We start from the raw sequence: 9,503 nt of genomic DNA on the forward strand, positions 1-9,503 counted from the left end.
AATAATGGGCTGAACATTTAGAAAAAGGAAACATGATAAATGAAGGACAGTTTGGATTTAGAAAAGGGAAATCGTGTGTCACCAACTTTCTATGTTTCTACTCAAGAGCAATAGACATGGTGCAAGAAAGAGAAGGATGGGCTGATTGTGTATATCTTGATCTGAAAAATGCTTTTGACAAGGTTCCGCACAAGAGGTTAATCTGGAAACTACAGAAATGGAGAGGAATGGGCGGAAAGGTCATCGAGTGGATGAAGGATTACTTAACGGGAAGAGAAATGAGAGCAGTGATTAGAGAAGAGAAATCAAATTGGAGGAGAGTAGAGATTGGAGTTCCTCAAGGCTTAGTTCTGGCACCAATAATGTTCATAATATATATAAATGATATGCCGATGGGTATAAAAAGTTATATGAGTCTTTTTGCAGATGATGCAAAGTTAATAAGAAAAGTGAAGACGGAGGAAGACTGTGAAGAACTGCAAAAGACCTGGATAGTGTATAGATGGAGCCGGTTATGGGAGATGGAATTTAATGCAAACAAATGTCATGTTATGGAAATGGGGAAAAGTAAAAAAAAGACTGAAGAAAACATACAGGATGGGAGAAGAAAACTTAAAGGTGGTACATGAAGAAAAAGATTTGGGAGTAACGAAGCAAGACACACTACCCCAGAGAAGCATATAAACAAGTTATTTGGAGAAACCTACAGGATGATGCAAAATATAAGGGTATCATTCCATTATATGGACAAGGAAATGATGAAGAAAATTATAACAACACTGATAAGACCAAAGCTTGAATATGCTGCAGTTGTGTGGTCGCCTCACAAAAAGAAGAATATCAGAAAGTTGGAAAAAATACAGAGAATTGCAACTAAAATGGTCCCAGAACTCTCGAATATGACATATGAAGACAGATTGAAGGAGATGGACTTGATGACACTGGAACAAAGAAGGGAGAGAGGAGATCTGATCACATTGTACAAGTTGGTAAATAAGTTTGATGAGGTGGATAGAGATGATCTCTTCTCTACTGCGAGAATGCAGGGGCTGAGAGGACATGGAAAGAAACTTAATAAAGGAACCTGTTGGAGTGACTTAAAAAAGTAGAGTTTTCCACATAGAAGTGTTGACACATGGAACAGCTTGTGAGAAGTGGTGGAGGAGAGCAGTGTCCACCAAATGAAGGAAAGGTTGATGCTTACATTAGCAAGTCAACAAGATGCCACCAAGGGGCCATCCTTGGCTGTTAGGCCACAAAACATTGCACTGCATGAAACTGCCAACATGGCATTCATTGTTTACATGATGTTCATTGCTCAGATAGGACGGACATAGCAGTTGGCTTAGCTCAATGGATACTTTGCATTGTTTCCAGGAGCCTATAGTGAAACCAAATTGTCAAGTCCGTTTGGGCATTGGCTCCCGCGGATCCTTTCCTCCCCTCTGCTCTGCCACAGTCCCAACACCTATCTCTTCCTCTTATATGTAAGGTATAGGTAACACATGAGAGGAAAAAATAGGTGTTGGGACTGTGTGGCAGAGCAAAGGGGGAAAATGGACCCGTGGGAGCCAACACCCAAACGGACTCGACAATTTGGTTTCACTATAGTGTAGTACAAGGAGGATTGAGCTGATGATAAGGAAAAGTAATAAAGTAATAATAGTGGGAAATTTTAACTGTAAAGTGAACTGGGAGATATTTGAGTGAGAAGGAAATGAAAATACTTGGGGCAATAGATTATTCAAGAGATCCTAAATAACAATTAGATGATGCAATAGTTGAAGGATACATGACAAAGCATGAAGACTAGACCTTGTCTTCACCAAGGAATGGATTTGAATAGATTAATAAGACACTTCTGTTTGATTCAGGGACTTAGGAACATACTGTATAGAGAAAGACTAAAGCAACTCAATTTGCATTCCTGGGAGAGATGTAGGCTGCTTGGGGATTTAAATGAGGTGTTCAAATAGGTTAAGGGGGAAATGCAAGGGTGATCTAAATGAAGTGATTATACAAAGAAATTATGTGAGAACACAAAGTAATAGATATAGGTTGGATAAATTCAAGTTCAGGAAAAAAATGAGCAAAAACTGGTTCATGAACAGAGTGGTAGATGAGAGGAACAAACTGAGTAGGTATGAAGTTGAGGCAAACAGCAATTTGAACCTTTAAACAGAGACTAGATGCATTTATGGATGGGAAGGGAAGTAGGTGAGCAACCCCTCCTCGGGAACTGCCTTGTGTAGGACATCTGGCCTTTCGTATTCTCCTTATATCCATATGTCCTCATGTCCTTGTCCCTTAACACGTTAACAGCACTTGGCAACTCAGCGCACTCGCATGCCCAGTGGTACCTTCTCTTTACCACACTGACAGTGTCCACTGGACTATTGTAGAGAGAAGAGGTATGGTTCACTCTTAGAGGGTTGCCTGTCGTATAGAAGGGTAAAATCCATGGAACAAATATATACCAAGACCAGCCAAAACAATAACATCGGCACACCCGTCACCCAATGCCACAAGGCCTAAAGGTTGTTTGTAGTAACTGTATCTCCAACAAAACACACACACACACACACACACACCAGAAGGACTGGGGTTCAATTCCCCGGCCGGGTGAAGATAAGTTGGGTTTATCTTCTTTCACGTGTAGCCCCTGTTCACCTAGCAGTGAGTAGGTACGCGACGTCAGGCAAGGAGTTGTGACCTCATTGTCGCGGTGTGTTCTGTGTGAGTGCTCTCAGCCCTACCCAAAGATCGGTACTACGAGCTCTGTGCTCTTCCGTAGGGGAACGGCTGGCTGTCTCGAGAGAGACCCGCAACAGACCAAGAGGTGAATTTACACACACGCACACACACAATTTCACTCTGATTTTGTTCAATAATGCGCACGACACCAGTACAAAACACTTAAATATGTGAAAAAGTGTTTAATTTACGCAAAATTTAAGGGATGCAAACTTACTTTCGAGACTAGGGAATTTTCCCTAATTTAGGGATTTTTCTAGGGAAATTTTGGAAGCCCATTTTTCAGTGATTTTGCCTTCCCCCCAAAACCCTGGTTCCCCACAGGTCCCCAGGCTTGTGTTAGGGGGTGGGGGCTGGGGGGGGGGAGGGGGTGAAGTGGTAATTCTGAAGATTTAGCTACCCTGAAATAAAACAGTTCACATCATGTTGCTGAGGTATAATTATTCATACCATTTTTAGTTTGATAAAAGTAAAATATTACCTTTGATTTACCATAACGTTCAAAGCAAATTACTTGTATTAGGCTATGAGTGGCGGCAATGTATATGCGTGTTATGCACCTATACAGGTGCCCTGCGCATAATACTTCAAGATCAAGATCAAGAATGACTGGGGAGAACTGTCAACTCGGGACAAAGTTGGTGAAAGACTGAAGTTTCTGGTGTAAATCTGGATGTTTTTAGCTATTATATGATACCGTTTACCGTTGAGGTTTCAGGCCCTGCTCCGCCGCTGATGCAGTGCTCTTGAGAGCTGTCAACAATTACAACATTAGCCTCAATAATAGTCTTCGATGCACTTATTCTCAAACATCGTAGTGAGTGAGTATCTAAATTTCTTTCACGAATAATATCACATATAACCATTACTTCAGTTTTCATGTCTAATATTTTCATAATAATCACAATTAATTATCCAACGGCTATTTCCCACACACTGAACATCCATCACACACAATTTATCGTTGAGTACAGACACTAATTAATAGCCATGATCGGTCATGTTACGAATTCTCTAAATTTCAGTCTGGAGAATTACACAACACTGGTCATTCGCTGAGTGGTTGATTTCAGGCTTCTTGTACCTCACACAGTTTATGCATTTCTTCTCAGCCATGGTGCACTCCTGTGATTTATGATTGGCAGTGAATTTGAAACAATTTGGGGCATCTCCATTGGTCTTGGCAGTACAGTTGGCCTCAAGATGGCTGTATCTCTGACAATGATAGCATATAATTGCATGGTATTTGTCTCTCACTGTGCATATTCCCCATTCTAATTTTAACTTGTTGTGATTCTTGTGAATCAGCTCTCTTACAGTTGGATTACACCTCAGAATGTAGTGCATCGTGCCACCAGCCGAAGACTAACTAAAAACCAGCTCAATCTTATCCTCAACACCCTCAATTGCGTGTAAGAACTCGTTGCGGTCCAAGACGGTCTCCTTTATCTTTTCCTTGGTCTCCTCTTTATGCACATTGCATATCATGATCTTTGGTTTCATCTTTCCAATACGTACTCTTGGTACTAATTTGATCAACAGACTTCAATTTTTTAGCAGCCTCAGCCCTTGTGTTCTCATTATCAAAGTTCACGACAATATTACCTCCATTACAGAATCTTGAATCAGTTTTTTGAATGCCATTCAATGCCAATCCTTCATTTACCTGATGATAAATCTTAAGAATAATGGCTCCTAGCGGGTACGCACTTAGGGCACGGTGTGGTGGTAATCACAACATTTCTAGCACGTATGACGGGGTTTCGACAAGTGGACAGGCGTGTTTATGTCACAAGGGGTCAATTTTTCCACGCTGGCCTCACGATTTCTTCTAAGTCGATGGGCAATGAGACTGCAAGCCGAAGAAAGGGAAGTGCCCGCGTGGACAAATACACCCCTTGTGACATAAACACGCCTGTCTTGTCAAAAGAGCCGCTATTCTCAAGATTTACCAACCTGACTTCACAGAATATAGTAGCATTAAGGGATTATTAACGAAAGGGTAGCCTACTAATTTTGAGATGCCGACTGCTTATTTCCGGGCAAAATATGATGCTGTTTATTAAGATATTTTTTTCCAGAAATCACTAAATGACCTCTTCAGTGCCTGTTGTGCACCTGCCACCACCCGCTCAAACCCATTACCACTGGCCTACGTAGTGGACCACCCCCAGCTGCCACCTTGTCCCGCCCCACACTGCACATATCCATCACCCCACACCGAGTGCCAAATAAATTTAAACAAACCTAACGTAACCTACGTGACAGGGGAGCTTCGCCCCCCTTGACCCCTTTAATGGGGGAAGGGGCTTTGCCTCCCTCGACCCCCTTCTAATTTCCACAAGTCATTTGTTACCGCACTGGGTTAAGATTCGTTTTAGTACCGTGCCAGTATTTCATTGCCTACCTTATGAAACATCACTAGCTCTTCATATATCTTTTCTACAAACATTCAACAATCATAGAAACACTTTCAAAATCCTATTCAAGGACTATTTATTGTTGAAAATAGGGGATAATATTCATGAACGCGCAGCCGCCTTTGGCAACGGCTGCGGCAGCGGTGCAGCCAGTGTTGCGAGAAATACTTCCTCGCAGAAATAAGGCATATAGCTACATGTAGGGGGGGTCAAGGGGGGCAAAGCCCCCCGTTAGCAGGTCGTTAAGTTTGAATGGAGTAGTTTAAATATGCTCCCCCTCCCTAAACCCTCTGCGAGCTATTTTGCGGCTGCGATGGCTGCACCATCGCCGCGGCCGCTGCCAAAGGAGGCTGCGCTTTCATGAATATTATCCCCTATTTTCAACAATAAATACTCCTTGAATTGAATTTTGAAAGCGTTTCCATGATTGTTGGATGTTTGTAGAAAAGATATATGAAGAGCTAGTGATGTTTCATAAGGTAGGTAATGAAAGGTAAAATTCTAGTGTTTGCCCATACTCCCCCCTCCCCCCAATACAAGCCTGGGGACCTGGTGGGAACACGGGGTTTCGGGTGGGGGACACGAAATCCGTCACAATCGCATATTTTTTTTAGTGTGTGTGGGGGGGGGGGGGGATAAAAACTCCCTAGATCTAGGGAAATACCCCCCCCCCCCTGGAGCCCCCCTCCTCTTAACCCTTTCTTGGTTACCTATGTTACAAAGTGTGTACTCCCCTTGGTCACGAAAAAAAAAAAAATAAATAAATAATAAATAAAAAATGGCCTAAAGAACCCAAAAATATCTCCACATAAAGAAAATAACATGGAAATTTCCTCCTTACCTTTTTTTAACTGCCCCGCCGGCATTTAACTGGCACCTGTGGCGCGGCACTGCCAGACGTATTCTCACAACTGAGATATTATTTTCAACTCTTCCTCTAACAATTGTTTTTCTTTTGCACAACACTACATTCTTATGATACTGTATCACTATAAGAACACAATTAGTCTCAAAATAGTAATTATGAACGGGAAACATAAAAGGAAAAGTGGCATAACAATTGTTTCCTTTTGTACAACACTACATTCTTATGATAGTGTATGACTAAGCTATAAGAACACAATTTGTCTAAAAATAGGCTAGTAATTCTGAACAGGAAACATAAATGTGGCATAACACGTGAGCTACAGGATCGGCGGGAAGCCATCTGTCTGGCTGGAGTGAGACCACGGGCAGGTGGGGGAGTCACTCTTGGACGAGACGCATTGCTTTCATCTTCGCTTGATGAACTCCGACGTCTTGCCATCTTCGTTCTGCCACCACGTGGTGGATATAAACACCTAGAGGTGGAAGGAGGTGAAGATAGTTGAGTAGGTGATGGTCCAGAGCATGTGTTTGAGGAGTAGTCAGCTGCTGCTGTGTCTGCTTGATAGTATTCAGATCCACTTGCTGATTGGCTTTCTTCACTTTTTTGAAAAACATAATCTTCATCTTTATCACTATCATCTATTGTAGATTCACTGTCAGTATCACGCTCCTCTTCACTGAAATGAAGCTGAATATGCTCATCAGTGAGAGCGCCGAGTGGATGTCTACGTGCCACATATACTGTATAAGCATGCTCTGAACCAATAAAACTGCCTCGCATAAAGTCATCACTTGAGAAAATATGCCTGACACTTCAATAAACGTAATTAAAACTGCTAGAGGCATTTCATTCACGTGGGAAAAAAAAATAATAAAACGTCATATGACGTGGTTGACCAGAGGGAGTAACAACATTAACACGTCAGCTGACGTGGTTGACCACGAACGGGTTAAAGTACCCCAACCGAACTTTAAGACCTAACAGCTAACTGAGGGACATTGCACACAAGTAACCTGCGTTTGAACCTGCTTCACGCGTTCATACGTGATGCCAAACCTGCTTCACGCGTTCGTACGTGCTACCAGTAAGTGAATACATAGTCGTATATGACAGTTGCAAGATTCCTATGACAAATTACTTACCGTTTAGATGCTTCATTATGACCTTAATTCCGTAACGGGGGGCTTCAACCACCTCGAACCCCCCTTTGGTATGGAGAGTGAGTGAAATTGCGTGGTTTCCGTACATTGTAAAAAAAAACAGAATGTATGAAATTTCCCTACATCTAAGTAATTGTAAGGAATTTCCCTACATCTAGGGTATTTTTCAACCCCCCATAACTCAAAAACTATGCTTTTGCGACACATTTCATGTTTACCATCGCATTCCCCAAAGTCTCAATGGCCCCCTAGCCAATTTTGGTTGCGAGGGGTGTGTATGGGCAAACACTAGAATAATACCAAATGAAATACTGGCACAGTACTAAAACGAATCTTTACCCCGCACTGCATTCAGGGACTAAAAAGGAATCCCTATTGTAAATATTAACTTTGCAAGAGGTGGCTACCCTCTCGTTAATATTATCCTTGCAGCATTATCCCACTATGAGTGAAGGAACCTCATCAAATGGCAGAACCAAACTCTGCCAAATTCCCTAATACAAATTGGCTTGATCGAAAAATCGAATAGCTTATTCTAACTGAAAATATACTACGGTAGGTGAGCACTACCGAAACACATCAGCAGTTTTTTGGCCCACCCAACTTTATGCTAAATTTCCTTGCAGTGCTATAAATACTGGCTTGACTAACCAGATGAGTGAACCAGTTGAGTAATGTAAGCACTATGAACTAACAAAATACGTTCCAACATACTGGAAGGCTCCACCCTGTATTGTCAACACATACAACGATTACTATATCCCTGTAAGGAACAATCTATCGTCTGCACAGTCCTCAGACACCTTCACATCGTTCTGTAATAATGACATCTAAGTGGAAAATATATCTTGCCTTATATTATGGAAGATCGATGCAGGACCGATCGCAGCCACAACAGTGATCCTCCCAGCGGCGGCTGTTGCTCCTCCCTGACAGGTGTTGACTCAGACAGTAGATCGTTTCACGCCAGTGTTGCCAGCTGGAATTTACGAAATTTCAGTAGATTCAAACAATTATTTCGGTACCTATTTTTAGTAGCATTCGGTAATTTCTCATTTTAGGGAAAATTTCGGTAGATGTCGGCATATTCTATGAATAAATCAGCATTTCTTGAGGTTTTCCAAATTTTCCGTAGATCTACCGATATTTTGTCATATCTGGCACCACTGTTTCACAGTTCTGCCAGGTATCGCGGAACCACACCAAGACTCTCGTACGCCTTTGCCAGTTTTCACCTACGTAGGTGGGGCTTCGGCGGCAGCCTAAATAAAATAGACTGTAGGACTTTGGATGAACTGGCCACACTCATGGCCGCCGATCCAGTTCCAGCGGCGACAGGCGCGACCTCGGCCGAGATTCGAACCTAAGCCCGCAGATTCTGGGTTGCTAACCACTTCACCGCGGGGGATATTGTTATGTCGGACGTGTTACTTGGGTTCCGTGTCGCCGTCAGGAGACTCCGTGGGAGGGAGATATGTAAACACTTTGCACAGCTTCTGTAGTTTAATTAATATTCTTCCTTAGTAGTACACTTCACTCTGACTCTTCACTTACCACTAGCTTACTATGACTGGGGCTGGGCCTCTCTCGCCCTCTTCTCATATATATATATATATATATATATATATATATATATATATATATATATATATATATATATATATATATATATATATATATATATATATATATATATATATATATATATATATATATATATATATATATATATATATATATATATATATATATATATATATATATGTATATATATATATATATATATATATATATATATATATATCCAGAACAGTACAGTCTAGAATGTTACAGTATATTTTAGATCATACAAGAACATGTAGCAAAAATATATGCGAGTTGGCACCACTTCCCGCCTGGCGCCTGGCCGCGAGCCCCGCGGGGCGCGGGGCTCCTCGCCCCCTTGCTCGCTCCTCCCGGAGCTTTCTAGAGGCCTAAGGACGCCGGGGGAAGCTTCCAGCACAACAATATAATATGTCTTTATAACTACATTTACATCATACATTTTGACAAGACCTTCCAGGCCGCCAAAATTTCATACAAATCATACAAAAATAGGAAAATTATTGCACACAAGTGCAAAATTTTCGAACAATATGTAGGACAGGATGTCGTATTTTTCTTATTTGTTTGATAATTGCCATACTACGTATCGGTAGCTGTTGAGTCGAATATAATTTATACTACCACCATCTCGATCAACCGTGACACCAACAGAACATTCCATACAGCTAGAACGATAAAGTAGCAAAATATACTGAT

The 9,503-nt window shown here is 41.5% G+C and overlaps 1 protein-coding gene across 1 annotated transcript in view; it reads right to left on the reverse strand.

The window, feature by feature from the left end:
* LOC126982758 (dynactin subunit 1-like) overlaps nt 1-8,182 on the reverse strand; it is a 36,530-nt gene extending 28,348 nt beyond the window's left edge. Inside the window, exon 1 of the mRNA XM_050835089.1 lies at nt 8,055-8,182. The gene's annotated coding sequence lies outside the window, so the exon portion shown is untranslated. The remainder of the gene's footprint in view (nt 1-8,054) is intronic.
* Nucleotides 8,183-9,503: the final 1,321 nt, after the last annotated feature.

This window comes from Eriocheir sinensis, chromosome 51 (assembly GCF_024679095.1).
Source record: "Eriocheir sinensis breed Jianghai 21 chromosome 51, ASM2467909v1, whole genome shotgun sequence".
NCBI classification, from domain to species: Eukaryota; Metazoa; Arthropoda; class Malacostraca; order Decapoda; family Varunidae; genus Eriocheir; species Eriocheir sinensis.